Consider the following 9,514-nt stretch of genomic DNA (forward strand, 5'->3'; position numbering starts at 1 on the left):
AGAACCTCGCCCTAACATGAGCAAGATCGAAGGCCCAGTTATTTGTAGATCGGATGGGGGAGAGGCCATACAGCACCCATATGCGCCCCCACAGCCATGTTAGGGACAGGAGGAGAACCTCGCCCTAACATGAGCAAGGTCGAAGGCCCGGTTGTTTGTAGACTGGATGGGGGAGAGGCCATACAGCGCCCATATGCGCCCCCACAGCCATGTTAGGGACTGGAGGAGAACCTCGCCCTAACATGAGCAAGATCGAAGGCCCGATTATTTATAGACCGGATGGGGAGAGAGGCCATACAGCGTCCATATGCGCCCCCACAGCCATGTTAGGGACAGGAGGAGAACCTCGTCCTAACATGAGCAAAGTCGAAGGTCCGTTTATTTGTAGACCGGATGGAGGGAGAGGCCATACAGTGCCCATATGTGCCCCCGCAGCTTCGTTAGGAACAGAAGGAGAACCTCATCCTAACTTGAGCTGAAACCGATCACATCAGAAGAACCTCATCCTAACCTGAGCTGAAATCGATCACATCAGAAGAACCTCGTCCTGACACCAATTAAGGTCCCGCCATTCGAGACCTGACAAGAAAGAAGAAAATCTTCTCAGTGGCCCCTTCGCGCTCCCGCGACCCCACTAAGAGCAGAGGGAAAACCCTCACAAAAAAAAGAAAAAGGAAAAAGGGGAGGGGAGTTAAAAAGGAAAGCGACGAACTGCATCAGCGATGAATGAAAAACAAATCACATCAAAGATGTGGGGAACCTCGTCTCAGCGAGGATTGGGGTTCTTATCAAAATCTTCGATCTTCAAGAAAGCTCTCAACACAAACCAAGGATAAGACGGCTTCCTCAGGATGATGAGAAGCCCAGACCTTCGAGCTCAAACTCTGAAAGGCGGTGTCAAACCCGAGCGGCCCCAGACAAATCTGCGGCCATGAACAAAAGGATGGGTCAATGCAACGGCAATCGAGTACCTCCGAACGGCATCGATATCGAGCAAGGCAAAAGCCGAAAGGAGCTCGGCAAACAACAACTCAACATGTGAGTAAAAGAGGTAACAGAAAATTCTCTTTTCATGTCATTAACTAAGTATACATTACAGAGCCCTTGAGGCTGAAGAAGAAAGATGACAAGAAAAGCAAGCCGACGCGGCAATGACCAAGAACCTCCAGACGACATCGGCATCAAAAAGAAAAAAAAACAACAACAACGCCAACAAACAAACAAGCGGTAAAAGAAGACACATAGAAGGATGAAAGACAAAAAGAGCTCTAAGGGGGCCCGACTTCCTCCGACTTCGAACTTTCAGCTTCGACCCTCATCAGGGAGTGCCTTAAGCTCTCGACTTCTTCTTCCAATTTTTCTCTCTCATTAGCATCTCCATATATCTCTGATGAAGTCGCTGGCTTTCGTTCTCCACCTCTCGATGTTTTTTTCTCAGGACCTCGGATTTCGCCTCCGCATCCTTGACTGCCTGCTGCTCGTATACCAACTGGATCTTCAATTGCTGCAGTTCGGCCTTCCCCTCCCCAAGGGTGACAGATAGCTCTTCTACGGTTCTTCTCAGGGATTGGAGTTCGTTGGGATCCCGAACAGGAGCAAACTGAGCTCCTTCAGCTAGCTGCCTTTGAAGGCGGGTAACCTCGTTGGTCGCCATCCTGAGCTTCTCCCTATAGTCGTCCACCTGCTTGCACCAGCCGGCACGGTACGCGTTATAGCTCGCCTCGGCATCCTGGAGCTGTTGCTGAAGGTCGGAGAACTTCTTCGACCATTCCCGATCGCAGTCGGCCCGAGTCGAAAGTCGGGACGAGCTTCCTTCCAACTGGCTAATCCTCTCCTGTGCAGCCGATAGCTCCACTCTGAGAGAGCTGATCTTGGCAGCTTGGGCCCAAGATCGGTCACTGGCATGCTTCTTATGTTCCTCGATCTCCTTCTCGAAGTTTGCTTTCCTCCGACTGTACTCCATGATCCCCTTCACGTGGAGGTTCCGAAAGTGGGTGGCCTCCGCGGTGGCCTCAGAGTGACTCTCCCTCAACCTGCGAAGTTCGCCATCCATCTCCTTCAACCTTTTTGTTAAATGATGAACTTTCTTCTTCAGATGTTGGATCGTGGACTTCAGCAAAATTTTCTGTGGCAAGGGAAGCGCTTCGGCAGACACTACCATCGAGAGACAAAAGCGTCAAGGTGCGTCTCATTGCAGAGAGAAAAAAAAAAGAGGAGGGAGGAAGAGTGGAGAAGCCCTCCATAAGGAGAAACTCAATTTTATTGATTGAATGTTTCTTAAAGATAAAAGAGAAAAGAAAAATTGCAATAAAAGAAAAATACAAAGTCAGAGGTCTCAGACCTCTGAAATAGGAGTTGGGGAGCTCGGTGTTCTCGGAAGGGGGACTGCGGTGGCAGTGGCAGTAGGAGAGAGCCCGGCTTCATCTTCAGCCATCTCATCCAAGAAGCTGAGGTCGAGCTCAAAAAATTTCTTGACCACCTTCTCTTGACAGAGCTCGAATCTTTGATGAATGCTTCTTGGCTGAACTTGACGTTCAGGTCCCTCATCTTTGCAGAGGCCTTAAACTCCTTCACTGCTAGGACCCTGGCCTCCGAGATCAGAACTGAAATCTGCTCCGTCAAATTTGCGACCTCGACCTCTGCCTTCCTCACCGTCTCCTCCGAGGCCTGCTTTTCTTTCTTAAGGACCTCTTGGAGGTTGGCTACCTCGGCAACCTTTTCTTTGAGGTGAGTGACTTCGGCCTGGCGACTCTCCTCCGCCTGGATGGCGTCCCTCCTCGCCCGGTTCATCGCCTCGATGTTGGCAAGGAGCTGGTGCCCAATCTGCAAGGGTGGCTAGGAGGTCAGAACGAAGGTTGAGAAGCTAATTAAATGAAGGTGCGAAGGGAAGGAGGAAAGTGAATCTGTTTACCTTGAGAAAAGACCCTAGAGAGTCCCAAACCCGCTGTTCGGGATCGGTGCGAACGATCCTCTGGACGACTTCGGGCAGGATGCAGCCATCGACTAGTCGCTTTATCAGGTCTCTGTCATTAAAAGGATTCTCCCCCGGCTCTTCTTCAGAACCGTGGGACTCTTCAACAGCGGCCCGACGGCTGCTCACCCTGCGGGCCATCGACTTCCTTCTCCTCCCCCTCTCAACCCCTGGCACCTCCTCGAAGCGGGCCCCCAAAATGGGAACCTCAGTGGGGGAACTCCTTGAAAAGGCCCGGGGAGCCGGGGGCTCAGCGTCTGAAGGAACGTCAACCACGAGAGCTGCCTGGGTAGGCGTGGCCGAGCTCATCTCCTCCGTTCTGGCTTTCTTTGTCGATCTGGAGGCCACGGTGCCTTTTCTTTTGTGAGCCTTGAGGCCCCTGGCGAGCATCCGTGCTACTTCGGCATCCATTCCTAAAAAAAAAAAAAGAGAGAAGAGAGAGAAAAAGAGATCAGTAATGGAGTGAAAAAGGAAGAAGTAACGCGCAAAAAAAAAAGAAGAAAAAGAGAGAAGAAGAGCAGGAGAAAAGAAGAGAAAAGAAAAGATGGATACTCGCAGGATCCAAGGGGCTCAAGCTGATGTTGAACAAAAACTGCTCCTTCAGAAGGTTGGGAAGGGAAGGAGTCGAATAACTAAGAAGCTTTCGGGTGGCCTGAAGGTCGTCCTCCCCCAGGATGGGGGCCCGACGGACAGAGTCCCTCAAGGAGCCCCAAGGGGGCAGTCCCAGCTTCAAAGTCGGGCATTGAACGTAGAGGTACTTCCCCTTCCAATTATGGATTGAAGAGGGAGCACCCTTCAGTAACCCCTTCTTGCCAAACTGGGGGGAGAAGTACCACCAGTCCTTTGCCGAGGGTGGCACTTGAAGGTATAAAAATACCTAAACAAAGAAAGAGATGGCTGAACTTCGACTATGTGGCAAAGGGAGAGGAACCCTATCAGAAATCTAAAGGAATTCAACGCGACTGAAGCCAAAGAAATGTCTAGAAAATGGAAAAGAGCGACGACGAAGGGCGGAAGCGGAAGACGGAGCCCGGCACGGAAGGCCTCCTGGTACAGGCAGAAATGGCCAGTGGGGGGTGCTAGCCCGGTCGGTGGGATCAGGAAGCTCCAGATCGTACTTGAAGGAACTCCATACTGAACCCTTATCAATAAAAGTTCATCCGGAGTCAGAGAACAAGGAATGGCACTCGACGCAAAAATCGGGCGAGGCCCAGCCCTAGATGAGGGTTCGTCTACAGTATGAGGGTTCTGGGGGCTGAGGCGGATGAACTTCTGGAACCACTAGAGGCGGAGGTGCCAGAAGACATTTCAAACAAGGACCCTAAAAATCCTGGAGAAAGGGCGAAAGGTTCGCGGGGGACCAAACCAGGGGAATGCGGCGGAAGAAAAATGGAGGAGAAAGGGCACCTAGATGGCAAGAAGAGAAACGAAAGTTTCGGGACTAACCTAAGTCGCTCTGAAGGATGTAGAGGTGCGAGGACAGGGATAACTCGAAGAACGCTTAGGGCCAAGGTAGACGCCAAAGAGGGTCAGAGCTCTCGGAGAGAAGGCAGACACCGACAGAACTATCAGGCGGAATGAGACTCCTGAAGGCAGAAAGGCAGATTTAAATAGACCCTGGGATCCGGTGCTATAATGATTGCGGATCTCCCCAGGCCGACCCATGCTCGCCATGTGTCCCACTCACCACAGCAGGCGGCTAAAAGTGGCTGACAGCTGACAGAGCCATTACTGCATCGTACCTGGGCCAACGCTCCAGCGGGAATTCCGAAAGATCCCTTCAGATCGCCCCGATTTGAAAAGACTCCGGCACGCGTGCATTAAATGCCAGAATATCTGAGAGCGATCATGCACAGGATTCAAGGGGACAACTTCGGCTGTGAAAATTTCTCTGTACTTCCTTCATTCGAAACTCAAATTCGAAAGTAGGGGGACTGATGTTGGGGATAAAATTCCCCCCAGTCGAAGTTCGTGTCAGGAGTGACCCTCCAGGGGTTCTACCGACGTCCGACCTTCGCGACATCTTTCCAAACCTCTCCGACGGCCGAGCCTCCGCAACATTCCCAAGTTCTGCCGACGGATAAACCCCACCAGCATCGATCGGGTTCTGCACGACGGACGGACTCCACCCAAGTTTTTACCTAGAAGACTTCATTCGGACTCCTACGGGAGCCGGACTTCATCCCCGACTCCAACTGCAGGAAGCTTCATCTGGACTCCTACGGGAGCCGACTTCGTCCCCGACTCCGAATGCAGGCAGACTTCATCCGGACTCCTATGGGAGCCGGACTTCGACCCCGACTCCGACTGCAGGTAGACTTCATCCGGCTCCCGCGACTGCAGGTAAACTTCATCCGGACTCCTATGGGAGCTGGACTTCGTCCCCGACTCCGACTGCAGGAAGGCTTCGTCCGGACTCCTACGGGAGCCGGACTTCATCCCCGACTCCGAATGCAGGCAGACTTCATCCGGACTCCTACGGGAGCCAGACTTCGTCCCCGACTCCGGCTGCAGGAAGGCTTCATCCAGACTCCTACGGGAGCCGGATTTCATCCCCGACTCCGAATGCAGGCAACTTATCTGACTCCTACGGGAGCGGACTTCGTCCCGACTCCGGCTGCAGGAAGACTTCATCCGGACTCCTACGGGAGCCGACTTCATCCCCGATCCAACTGCAGGTAGACTTCGTCCGGACTCCTACGGGAGCCGGACTTCGACCCCAACTCCGACTACAGGAAGACTTCATTCGGACTCCTACGGGAGCCGGACTTCCACCCTAAACTCTTGTTGCAGGTAGACCTCACCCCGAACTCCTACAAGAGCGGACTCCGAGCTCCTATGGCAAGTGGTCCTCGCCTGCAGCCTTAACGCCCAAGGCACCCAACGGATTTGCAACATCCGAGCTCCTCTCAGATGGATAGCTACCTCTCTCCGTCAGGCACCTCAATCGAACTTCGATCGACAGGCCTGGACCCCTGGCAGGCCATAGTAACGGCCACGACTCTGCTCCACTTCCTGCGATGGATTTCGTGCGGTTCCATCACTCCCTGGCAGGCCATAGTAATGGCCACGACTCTGCTCCACTTCCTACGACGGATTCCGGGCCATCACTCTCTGGCAAGTCATGACAACGGACGCCGCTCCACCCCCGCAACAGACTCCACGTGGCAGGTCATGGTGATGGCCACGATTCCACTCCACTACTCTTCATAACAAGCTCCTCCTGGCTCCGAACGACCCACTGCCAGACGGTTACAAACGTCGCTATCAGTCTATTGCACCCTCTGCCTATAAAAAGGGACCCCAGATACGTTATTCTCTAATCTCTATTTTTCTATCTTAAAACTCTGCTAAAATTTTTGTTCGAGCACTCCATTCTTGTTGAGGCAGAGAACTGACTTGAGCATCGGAGGGTCTTGCCGGAGCACCCCAACTCCGGTTTAGACTTTCTTTGCAGGTCCTGACGGCGACCGCGACTCCCTCGACTCCAGCTTCTCCGACGCGGACGGATTTTTGCACCAACAAATATCAAAAAAATAATAAATTAAAAAAATAAGAAGTACCATAAAGAAGCCATAAATATAAAAAAATAGAAAAAAATTATAATTATAATTTTAAATTTGGAAAAAATAAAATTTTTAATTTTAATTAAAATAAAAAATATATTTAAATAAAAAATATCATTTCAAATTATTTTTTTTTAAAATTAATTAATTTTTTTTTCATACCACACCGTACGTACCTGTTCGTGCCTGTATCAGATCGAGATGTACCAGTATCATCTGATTCATCTCATAATTAAATTATTCAATATATTATTATTATTTACGTTATAATTTTTATAGTCCTTTTAGCATAACTTTTTCTCTCCTAATATTTGAGACACATTCGAGTATGTGTATCCATATGCACAAAGCATAATATCCGATCACTTAAAATTAAATAATATAAAAATAAAATAATATTTAATATTATTAAATAGAATAAAAATATCAAACGTACAAAAAATAGTATAATAAAAATGTAAAAAATACTAAGTATAAATATAATAAAGACTAAGTCCCACAAGGACGTCACGGTGCCCGTGGTCGCTTGGACTTCTCAGGAAGGTCCTCGCCGGCTGCTCCTGCTGTGATGGCTCCTCCCTATATCAGTGGAGGAGATCTGCTGATCATGCTGCTCAGAAATAACTGATGCTGTCGGATCATCTACGGACTGAGAGACCCGTTCAACCCTCTCATCTGGATACACGGATGATCTGAAAAAAAAGTATCATACTCATGTGGCAACTGGTATCCGGTGATGTCATCTGGGGGATGTAGGAAGAAGAAGCGCTGCCATCTGTGGATCAAAAGGTGGTGGCATCTGTGCAGCATCTAATGATGACATCTGCGAAATATGCAGTGATGGCATATGTAAAACATATGGTGACGGCGTATATCTCATATCTGACGTCGGGGCTGCTCCATACCAAGGCGCATAGCCATATGGATCAACACCAATCACCATCAATATTCTGAAACTTGTTCTCTCTATCTTCTGCAGTATCCGAATTCGTTCTCCTCATCAGTCGTAGATAAAGTACGACGAGCGTCCAACACAAGATTCGACATAGATCAGTCTACAAAATAAAAATAAAATAGTCAGTATACTGTAAAATATAAAACAAAAATATAACATAAATAACATAAAGTAATTTTCATAATCTTACCAAAACATGCATAGTAGAACTCTCACCCTCGTATCCGGAAACTGCATACCAAGGCTGTCCAATAACTGCACCGTAATGCTAAAAAATCAAGCCATGTAGTCATTAGTATATGAACGACCTCTCAAAATAGGATCACTATGAACAATGTGATCTCGACGTGCATCCCAAATATCGATGTACTCTGCATGTCTAATACGTCAGTCAATACGAGCTCTCCCTCGTCGATCAATACGATGAAGTCCCTGACTGGTATCAAACTACTCTGGGATGTCCTGAATCTGACCAAACTGTCGCAAGACACGATCGAAAAGATGCCACTCTACCACATCAAAACAAATAAGTGGCACCCTAGCAGTCCATATGTCGGGTCCAACTGTACACATTTGCGGCAGTATAGCCAATATCTCATCTGTATATGGCTCCCATAAAAATTGATAGAGTTAAAATAAAAAAAATTAGTAAGCTAAAATTTTAATAGATTATAAATACTGTAAAATGATATTTATAAAAAATTCAAAATTTACTCTTCTATATGTATCAATTAATGTATCCAATTGGCACCTATAAACCGTGCCACTCTCATCGATACGTGATGAACGTTGAATACAACGTTCCATCTGTTTCACAATCTACTCATGTTAAATAGGACAACTAGGACCGGCAGTAGTGGAATGTTGTTTTGCAAAAACAGCCTCAACACTATTGGTTTGCACCATAGGAGTTACGAAAGGTGAGGAAGGCCCAACATTATTGTCCGCTTGAGTTAAAAGCCGATATGGTATCCAAAACTTGGTATATCTTTCTTTTCAATATATAATTCTAAAAATCGACATTCTGAATATTTCAAATGAAAGGTCAGCATTTCTTTGACATCTTCATCGTCATCAATTGGAACTAAGATATATTTGCTCTGTATTAACTGTCCCGATAGATTAGGAGATTTCCATTTCAATTTTATTTCATATTTTTCTTTGTCTACAAAATATTGCTGTATAAATAATCCAATAATTCTTGACGTGATTATGATAAAGATACTCTAATCATCCGATTTGCAGGGTGACTGTACTATACACAAGTTTCATCATTCTGTATCATGCCATCATAATACAATAGTAACGAACTCGAGTACTGACCATTTTCTCAGAGAAACCTATGATAAAATCAAAATCAAAATATTTAGTATTACTTATTATTTTATCATTTCAAAAGATTTATATAATGCATACATCATATCATCAACAAATAGGTACAAATAGATCCTATCCCATTCGAAAATTGTATTAATTATATAGATTAATTACATTAATCAAACGATACGCAAAAAGGATCGAAAAAAATTTCAGCAATATTTTTCTTAGTTCTCCCTACACGACTCAAAATGTGTGAGGAGAACTAAAGAAAAATACTGTCCAAAATTTCTCTCGAACCCTCTGCATATCATTCGAATAATATAATTATCTATAGAATTAAATATAATTTTCAAACTGTCCAAACTGGATAATCAATTGACCAAGATATATATTTTACGGTATCCGTATAAAAATATATATTCAAATATAATTTTATATGGATATCGTAGAATATTCTACATTGATCAATTGACGGGTCTACATTTTTATGAAATGTAATATATTTTAAAATTTTTAAATTACGATCGAATGAATTTTAAAATACATCTGAATCTAATGAGATAAAAATAAAAATAAAAATAAAAAATAAAAAATAAAAATAAAAAATAAAAAATTGAAATAGATGGCCCGCTGTGGGGGGCCATCGTGGGGCCACCGCCGGGGCCGTCGGAGCCCGGATATGGGGCCTGCCGCCATCGCGGC

The sequence above is a fragment of the Elaeis guineensis genome, chromosome 8 (assembly GCF_000442705.2).
Source record: "Elaeis guineensis isolate ETL-2024a chromosome 8, EG11, whole genome shotgun sequence".
Classification (NCBI taxonomy): domain Eukaryota; kingdom Viridiplantae; phylum Streptophyta; class Magnoliopsida; order Arecales; family Arecaceae; genus Elaeis; species Elaeis guineensis.